The sequence below is a fragment of the Ahaetulla prasina genome, chromosome 2 (genome assembly GCF_028640845.1).
Source record: "Ahaetulla prasina isolate Xishuangbanna chromosome 2, ASM2864084v1, whole genome shotgun sequence".
NCBI lineage: Eukaryota > Metazoa > Chordata > Lepidosauria > Squamata > Colubridae > Ahaetulla > Ahaetulla prasina.
This window is the reverse complement of record NC_080540.1, coordinates 72,354,729-72,364,350: the sequence shown is the minus strand read 5'-3', so window position 1 is coordinate 72,364,350 and position 9,622 is coordinate 72,354,729.

Sequence of the window (9,622 nt, the reverse complement as noted above, 5' to 3'; positions counted from 1 at the left end):
GGAGAGACATTTTATTGTTTAAAAATACTGAGTCTTTTAGAGGTGGCATGGATGCTAAAATATATTGTTTCATGTTAAACAGTAGAGAAACATTGATGGGATTAAGTAGCCATCACCCAATTACTTTGTCCAATTTTCTTATTAGGATTATTTTAGTAAATCTCTAGGGCTAGGTTGGATCTTTGCTGCCTCTAGTCAGTTTCCTTTGTTCATAATCCCTTCCCCAAATGCCCTTCTTTTCTGGATATAAACGTTGTTATGCTTCTACACATAAAGGAAATATTAAAAACACATAATACACGAACATATAAAAAATTAAGCTTTCAAACACAAAACTAAACATCTTGCCTGCTATCTGTCCATCTCTTTGTCCCTGTCCCTTTCCTCCCTCCCTCCCTCTCTCTCTCTCTCACATACACAAACACATACACACACCCATACACATCATGGATATGAAAGATGTAGTCCAACTCTCAGGAGGAAAATTATACAGGTACTTTATTAAAAGATTGTTGGATTCCAGTTTAGAGGGGGGAAAAACAGAAAGAGAAAGGAAGACCCTTTATAAGGATCTTGCATGGTGGGGTGCCAAATTTTAAGGGTCTGATTTGCTGTTAGTATTGGGGGACCATAACTGAAAAACAGTGTAAGGAGAGACATTTTATTGTTTAAAAATACTGAGTCTTTTAGAGGTGGCATGGATGCTAAAATATATTGTTTCATGTTAAACAGTAGAGAAACATTGATGGGATTAAGTAGCCATTACCCAATTACTTTGTCCAATTTTCTTATTAGGATTGTTTTAGTAAATCTCTCTAGGGCTAGGTTGGATCTTTGCTGCCTCTAGTCAGTTTCCTTTGTTCATAATCCCTTCCCCAAATGCCCTTCTTTTCTGGATATAAACGTTGTTATGCTTCTACACATAAAGGAAATATTAAAAACACATAATACACGAACATATAAAAAATTAAGCTTTCAAACACAAAACTAAACATCTTGCCTGCTATCTGTCCATCTCTTTGTCCCTTTCCTCCCTCCCTCCCTCCCTCCCTCTCCCTCTCTCTCACATACACATACACACACACCTCTCACCTCTCATACCATCTCTCATCAAAAACAATACCCTAATCAATAGCACATATACCACTTCGAAGTATTTTAGAGCCCTCTCTAAGCAGTTTACAGAGTCAGCATATTACTGACTCTGTAAACTGGGACAGTGGTGGAATTCAAATTTTTTTACTACCGGTTCTGTGGGCGTGGCTTGGTGGGTGTGGCAGGGAAGGATACTGCAAAATCTCCATTCCCACCCCACTTTGGGGCCAACCAGAGGTGGTATTTGCCACCTCTACTCAAATTACTCAAAATTTCCTCTACCAGTTCTCCAGAACCTGTCAAAACTTACTGGGTTTGACCCTTGATCCGGGTCCTCATTTTACTGACCTCAGAAGGATGGAAGGCTGAGTCAGATTGGACAGCCAATTGTCTAGAATGGAAGACCTCCAAGGTTCTTTCCAACTCTGTTATATTGTTACTGTTATGCCTCCAATTTTAACAACTTTTTCTTCCTCAACAAGATTGCAGTTGCAGGAACTCGCTATGCCTAGTTTAATGAAAAGAAGGACTAGGGGAGACATGATAGCAGTGTTCCAATATCTCAGGGGTTGCCACAAAGAAGAGGGAGTCAAACTATTCTCCAAAGCACCTGAGGGTAGAACAAGAAGCAATGGCTGGAAAGTAATCAAGGAGAGAAGCAACCTAGAACTAAGGAGAAATTTCCTGACAGTTAGAACAATTAATCAGTGGAACAACTTGCCTGCAGAAGTTGTGAATGCTCCAACACTGGAAATTTTTAAGAAAATGTTGGATAGCCATTTGTCTGAAATGGTATAGGGTTTCCTGCCTGGGTAGGGGGTTGGACTAAAAGACCTCCAAGGTCCCTTCCAACTCTGATATTATTATTATTATTATTATTATTATTATTATTATTATTATTATTATTATTATTATTATTATTATTATTATTATTAAGATTTATTCTTTTAAACATACTAGACAGCTTGCCACAAGATATAATTTCAAATTAGGTACTGCTGAACTACCTCTTTCTTTAGCATCCTGTAACACTTTCATTTGAACTCATGGTCATTGCCTTGCTCTATGAATTAAAAACTTTTTGCCATTGCAAAAAGGCACATTATTTTTTAATATAGCTATTGTTTAGAACAAAAAAAGCATTCTATATAATGCATTCATTTACTCCCAGATATTAACAAACTCCAATACGAAACCAGTCAAATATGCTGATTAATTAAAACTCTGTCATAGTTTTAATTAATATTAGACAACCTATAACATGTTGGATCTTCCCTTGTCAATATTTACTTAGCTAAAGAGATAAACAGAATGACCATGGACAAGGGGAAAAAAGCAGTGGGAGTTGGAGCAACTTCTGACTTCCTGCTAACTTCCCCATTGACTTTGCTTGTGGGAAGCTAACATATGGTCAGAAATCACAATTCTGTGACGTGGCTGACCACAGTGGTACTGCAGTTGCTGCAAATTTGTAAATGCAGCTGATGTGAAGATCATCGAAATTTCAATTATATGGGAATAATGGTTCTTGGATTTTCTATGCAATCTTTAATTACTGGATTCAAAAATTGTTGCCCTATGATGCATCATTTTGGCTAATTGAAGTTGCCATGCAGACAGAAAGGAGAGTTTTAGTAGTATATAACCTTGTTTTCTGTCCCCCTTATTTATCTTAAATCTGAAGTTTTCCATATTTCATTAATGTATGTATTAAAATGTCAACATTTTATTAGGATCCACTATTATTACAATCCAGATTATTGGGAAATGATAATCAGTTTTATTAATTCAGCGGTCCTCTTCTTTGCTTGCTCTTTTGTGCTGCACCTGTCTAAGAAATGAGCTTATAGTTTGCCTTCTCTGGAGGAAGCAGGCTTGGTTTGTCTTCCATCCTTCCAGCTGAGTTCCAGCAAGCTTCTGTTCACCTGGGGAAGAATTTTCCTCTGACAATATAAAGAATTTTCCTCTGATAACATTTTCCTCTGACAGTAAAAGCTGCCCTCTCTGGTACAGCCTGTTTATCCTACACTAAGGAGCTAGGGAACCACATCTGGTAGCTTTCTATTTTGACTAGCCACTGAGTAGGACACAGACCTGGTTAGTTAAAATAGAGACTAAAGACCATCAGCTCATTTCTTTTATTAGAGATAAATAATATTTGTTATTGAGCTTGCCAGAGCACTGCTGAATGGTCATAGGACAAACTGAAGACTCTACAGCCATGATGACAAATCTATGGCACGCATGCCAGAGGTGGCACGCAGAGCCCTCTCTGCTGGCATGTGCGCCATCAATCCAGGTCAGATCTCTGTGGCGTTTCTTTCATGAGCTTCTGTTTCCCTGCAAATGACGAAACGTCTGTGCATGTCCGTGCTCATCTTTGCGCATGTCCGTGTGCATGTCCATGCATGCACATCTTCGGGCACACACGTGCCTTTCAATTTGGGCATGCACACATGCACAGTTTGGGCAATTGATGGCTAAAAGGTTTGCCATCACTGCTCTACAGGAAGCAAGCTTTTGAATTCTTCAGAAGTCTCCTTCAGGCAGACGTTATCTGCACTTCAAATTTCTACATCTGCCTGAAGAAGAGGTTTGAAGAATTTAAAAGCTTGCTCACTTTTGTGAAATTTTACTTGACCTAATAATAAAGTTATTATTAGATGTGTTATTTAGCTGGATTCTGGAAAGAAGATCAAAGAAAGATTAAATAAATAAAATCCAAACCTGAATATGTAAAAAAAATATTGTGACAGACTAAAGTTTTCTTAAGGACAGTACTAGGGAAAGTCAAACATTGGTTTTAGATATGTTACATCATGTTAGCTACTCACAAATGTTGCACAAATGAACAAAAACATGTTGCTTCAAAAATAATCAGCAAAACCTATTTGGAAAAAGTGGGATGGTGACAAATGAATTATGAGTTAGCATGCTGCATAATGCTGCTGATCCTGGAAAAGGGTGCAGATCGATGTGTATTCATGTACTATATGTAAGTGAAATCATGCGGTTATTTTATCATTATATATTTATTTTTCTGTTTTGTGCTTTTGAGTCAGTGCCATTTTCTTGGCAATATTTCAGGAGTGGTTTGTCAATGCCTGCTTCCCAGGGTTGAAATCTGATCAGGGCTGATCAAAGTGCAGATGAAGAGTTGAATAATAATCAAAAGCACCATGAAAAAATGGAGGGCACTGCAAAACACTTAGTCAGCAATGGCACTGAGCCTTAGCAATAAGAAACAGCAGGACCAGCTTGCACAATAAACAAATTATTTGCAAAGTTGATTAGATAACCAAAATGACAAGGAGAAATGTGTGCATGTTCAATTTTGAGGTATGCCTGAAATGGAAGGGAGGGAGGGAGGGAGGGAGGGAAGAAGGAAGGAAGGAAGGAAGGAAGGAAGGAAGGAAGGAAGGAAGGAAGGAAGGAAGGAAGGAAGGAAGGAAGTGGGTATCCTGCTATTGATCCAGGAAACCTGGTAAGACATAGACACATAGAATCTTCTGGACTAAATAAACTAATTGGAAAATGTGCTGCTAAGATTTGCAGCCTCCCGTTGAAAGAAAATCTTATTTCACAGGTTAAAAGCTAGCAAGTAGTTATTAGATACCTCTTTAATTCATGCTTTTCAAGTTCTACATCCAGTTATGTTAGCTAAAAGGTAGGAAATTGAACTATACATACAGAAAGCAATTCAGAGAAAGGTACTGTATATGCAAATCAGTTAAGGAGCATCTCTTTAAGCTTGAAGTCAAATGCAATGGAAAATCCCTTGTTGCTGCAAAAGAAAGAAAAAAAGAAAGAAAAATGAAAAAGGATGGACAACGCTTAAGGAAAGATGTCTTCTGACTCCAAAATCTGGAAAAAGGTGGGTTGGCTAGAGGAGCAGCAAAATCCTCTGCAATGGTCTAGAATAGATCTCAGTCATAAAAACAAGAATGAACGAATGACAAAATTCTGTAATATACTTAGCAGAAGAATAATACACTTGCAGTTGCTTAAGAATAAACATCCCTAGTGGTGAGGCCAAAGCCTTCTTTTGGCCAAAGCCTTTACTATGATTAACAGATAAGACCTTTCCCCTGCCCCCGACCACCCTTTTACACCTAAGCATGGCACCAAGCTGTCCTATCAGTATCTATTTTTTCTACTTGGCCCATGACATTGTCTTCACATTTTCTCCAACTTACGAGCAGAGACAGGAGTGAAATCTACTTATCTTCCTTACTGGTTCGAAAGTGTGCGCGCGCACATCACATGCTTGCACAGACCTTCTCCGCAGGTGCAAAACCTTCTAATGTGTAAAATGTGTAAAAAACTAATGTGTAAAAAACACATTACTTCCTGGTTAAAACCAGGAAGTTATGACGCCCCAGGCGGGTGGGTGGAGCTTTGCTCTGCCATCGCTATGAGATTGCCGAACAACCAGCCACAATCGCTACTGGATCATGCAATCCGGTCCGATCCGGGAGCATTTCACCCCTGAGTTGAGACAAGCATATCTTGACTTGTTAAAAAAGTATATTTTTCCTTTTACTTTGACACTGTCCTGTGGCAGCCTAAAGGTGGATAAAATTTATTCCAGTTGTCATCTATTACTTTGGAGGGCGATGCTGTATTCATAGCTAGTAATTGGACACACAAGCAGGGCAGAGATTTTCAACAAAGATAGAAGATTTCAAGTCAGTTTGTTTTCTGCTACCTGGAGGGAGAATGGATAGCACTTTTTATTTTTTTTTATTTTTTTTTTATACTTTTATACCGCACCATCTCCCGTAGGACTCAGGGCGGTTCACAGGCATATTAAAATACAACAATAATAAATAAACAATTTAAAACCCAATTAAAACAAAATATTTCAATCGCCAAATGACTAAAACGGTAAAAACCGGTTAAAACCCATTAAAATTAACTAAAATATTTTATTCTTAGGCTAGTCCAGCTCGTTGAAATAATAAAGTCTTCAGTTCACGCCTGAAGGTCCGGAGGTCTGGGAGTTGCCGTAACCCTGGAGGAAGCTCTTTCCACAGGGCCGGTGCTGCCACAGAGAAGGCCCTCCCCCTGGGGGTCGCCAACCTGCATTGCTTGGTCGACGGCACCCGGAGGGTGCTCTGTGGGAGCGCACCGGTCATTGGGAGGCTATCGGCGGAAGGAGGCGGTCTCGTAGATACCCCGGTCCTAAGCCATGGAGCACTTTAAAGATGATGACCAAAACCTTGAATTGCACCCGGAAGGCTACCGGCAGCCAGTGTAGGCTGCGCAGGATAGGTGTTATATGGGAGCAACACGGTGCTCCCTCTATCACCCGCGCGGCCGCATTCTGGACTAACTGGAGCCTCCTGAGCCTCCTGCTCTTCAAGGGGAGCCCCATGTAGAGAGTATTGCAATAGTCCAGGCGGGAAGTGACGAGGGCATGAGTGACTGTGTGTAAGGCATCCCGGTCAAGGAAGGGGCGCAACTGGCGAATCAGGTAAACCTGATAAAATGCTCCCCTGGCGACGGCTGTCAAATGATCCTCTAAGGACAGCCGATCGTCCAGGAGAACGCTTAAGTTGCGCACTCCTCCCCTGGGGGTCAGTACTTCCCCCCCCACAGTCAGCGAAGGTGTAAGCTGACTGTACGGGACGCCAGAACCCACAGCCACTCTGTCTTGGAAGGGTTGAGTCGGAGCCTCCCACCCCCACGATAAACGGTGCCTCCCACCCCCAATCCCCCCAACCGCCGCAGCAGGATACCATGGTCGATGGTATCAAAAGCCACCGAGAGATCTAATAGCACCAGGACAGAGGAACAACCCCTGTCCCGGGCCCTCCAGAGGTCATCCACCAACGCGACCAAAGCCGTCTCGGTGCTGTATCCGGGTCTGAAACCGGACTGGAACGGGTCTAGATAGACAGTTTCCTCCAGGTATTGAGGAAGCTGATATGCCACCACACTCTCAACAACCTTCGCCAGAAAGCGAAGGTTGGAGACTGGACAATAGTTCGCTAATACAGCCGGCTCCAGGGAGGGCTTCTTAAGAAGGGGTTTCACCACCGCCTCTTTCAAGGCGGAGGGGAAAACACCCTCCAACAAAGAAGCGTTGGTAACTCCCAGGAGCCAGCCTCGTGTGACTTCCACTTTAGTTGGAGAAACATCAATTTAAAGAATTTCCAAAAGGCAGAACTGTAATGAAAATTGTGATTTTAAAAGATGTTATTGTTCTCTCTTTTTCCCCTATCCACAGTAATTCAGCCTTTGCAGCTTTCAAATTAAAATAATAGGTATTATTTCTAGAATTAGGATTCCCCTTTTTAATACAACAAGGCCCATGGAGTCCCAATAAGTTGGAACAGAATTTTGCAGGCCTTTGGATGGCCTCCCCAAAAATTCTGATTCCTGCATTTTGCACTTTTGTGTGATAAGAATGTTAACATAAAGTACACCTTAGCATCATTTCAACTATCGATTGTGAAAAGTGTTTTTCCTCCCGGATGTGTAGGTTGCTATGCATCTTCATATGTATACGAATCCAACAGGTAACAGTAAAATTCAGATCTTAAACATGATATAGAAAAGTTATTGTGTTGTGTCATTACACTGCATGGATCTCCTGGTTGGTAAGAAGCTTTTGATTGGTTTACAAAATAGCCTCTAAATAGAAATTCTAACCTAGTAGAATAACTTGCATGTGTTGGAGTGAAAGTAGGTTTGGGTATACTTAGAATGTGTAAAAAAACTGACTGGTGGTGTCTTTGCTGTTATTATAGACTGCTGCATATGGCACAGGGATAACTAAGGCTGATAATTTAGTCTGCAGCTCTATATGGTACTAAGACACAACTAGACACAAGAACAGTTTTTTCCCGAAGGCCATCACTCTGCTAAACAAATAATTCTTTCAACACTGTCAAACTATTTACTAAATCTGCACTACTATTGATCTTCTCATCATTCCCATCACCAATCTCTTTTCATTTATGACTGTATGACTGTAACTTTGCTGCTGGCAATCCTTATGATTTATATTGATATATTGACCATCATTTGTGTTGTAAATGTTGTACCTTGATGAACGTATCTTTTCTTTTATGTACACTGAGAGCATATGCACCAAGACAAATTCCTTGTGTGTCCAATCACACTTGCCCAATAAAAATATCTATTCTATTCTATTCTATTCTATTCTATTCTATTCTATTCTATTCTATTCTATTCTATTCTATTCTATTCAGTACTGTGCAAAAGCTTCAATTGACCAAAGCTGATGGTTATGGTCCTGAGTGATGTGCCTGCGACACATGAAAGCCTGGGAGAGGTTTCCCACAGGGTGCAAACTTAGTTTACATTGCGTCCATTGATTTATTGGTTGATCACGGAATCTTTTCTTACAACCTCATATTTGTTACAGGTACAAACACACAATATTGTAAGTCATACAAGTCACACAAATGTCATGATACCTACAGAAAAGTGCTTCAGATAAATTTATCTGACAAAATAGTGAAAACATTTTACCATCCTCTTGCATTCTATACATGATAAAATGTTCTTATCTCTTTAGTAGTATGATATAGATACATCCAGTGTTAAGTTTGTATGCTTGATTAATTAATTCTTATATGAAAGATATTTCCAAATTTGGCACCTGCAGAATGAAAGGATATATGTCATCAGCAGACACATCCTGAGAACTTTATGATTAGCTCTTCTGTTAGTATAGGTTGGCGAGGTGGCTCAGCAGTTTAGTTGCTGGGTTTGTTGGCTGGAAGGCTGGCAGCCCAGGTTTGAGACCGAGTGCCCTGAGATGGGGTGAGCTCCCATTCTCATCTCAGCTCCTGCCAACCTAGCAATTTGAAAGCATGCAAGTGTGACTAGATAAATAAGTACCACTTCAGTGGGAAGGTAACAGTGACATCATGCTGGCCATATGACTACAGCGCTGGCTCAATGGTCTTGCAACATAGATGAGCACTGCCCGCTAGAGTCAGCAACAACTACCGGAATAAAATTCTCAGGGACTTCTTTACCTTTACCTTTTACTTCTGTTAGTATACCTGTGGACCTGATAGGGTGTTCCCTCACACTTGTAGACATTTGATGGATATTTGTGAACTCTAATGAACGAGGTTACTGCTTTATTGGTGTATGTCTTGGTTGTTTCACGATTATACGAACTATTTACTAAATCTGCACTATTAATCTTCTCATCTTTCCCATCACATATTTCCTTCCACTTATGACTGTATGACTGTAACTTTGTTGTTGGTATCCTTATGATTTATATTGATATTAATTGTTTCCTGATTGCTTATTTGTCCCCTATGACTATCATTAAGTGTTGTACCTTAGAATTCTTGATGATCTTTTCTTTTATGTACACTGAGAGCATTTGCACCAAGACAAATTCCTTGTGTGTCCAATCACACTTGGCCAATAAAAAAATCTATTCTATTCTATTCTATTCTATTCTATTCTATTCTATTCTGTTCTGTTCTGTTCTGTTCTGTTCTGTTCTGTTCTGTTCTGTTCTGTTCTGTTC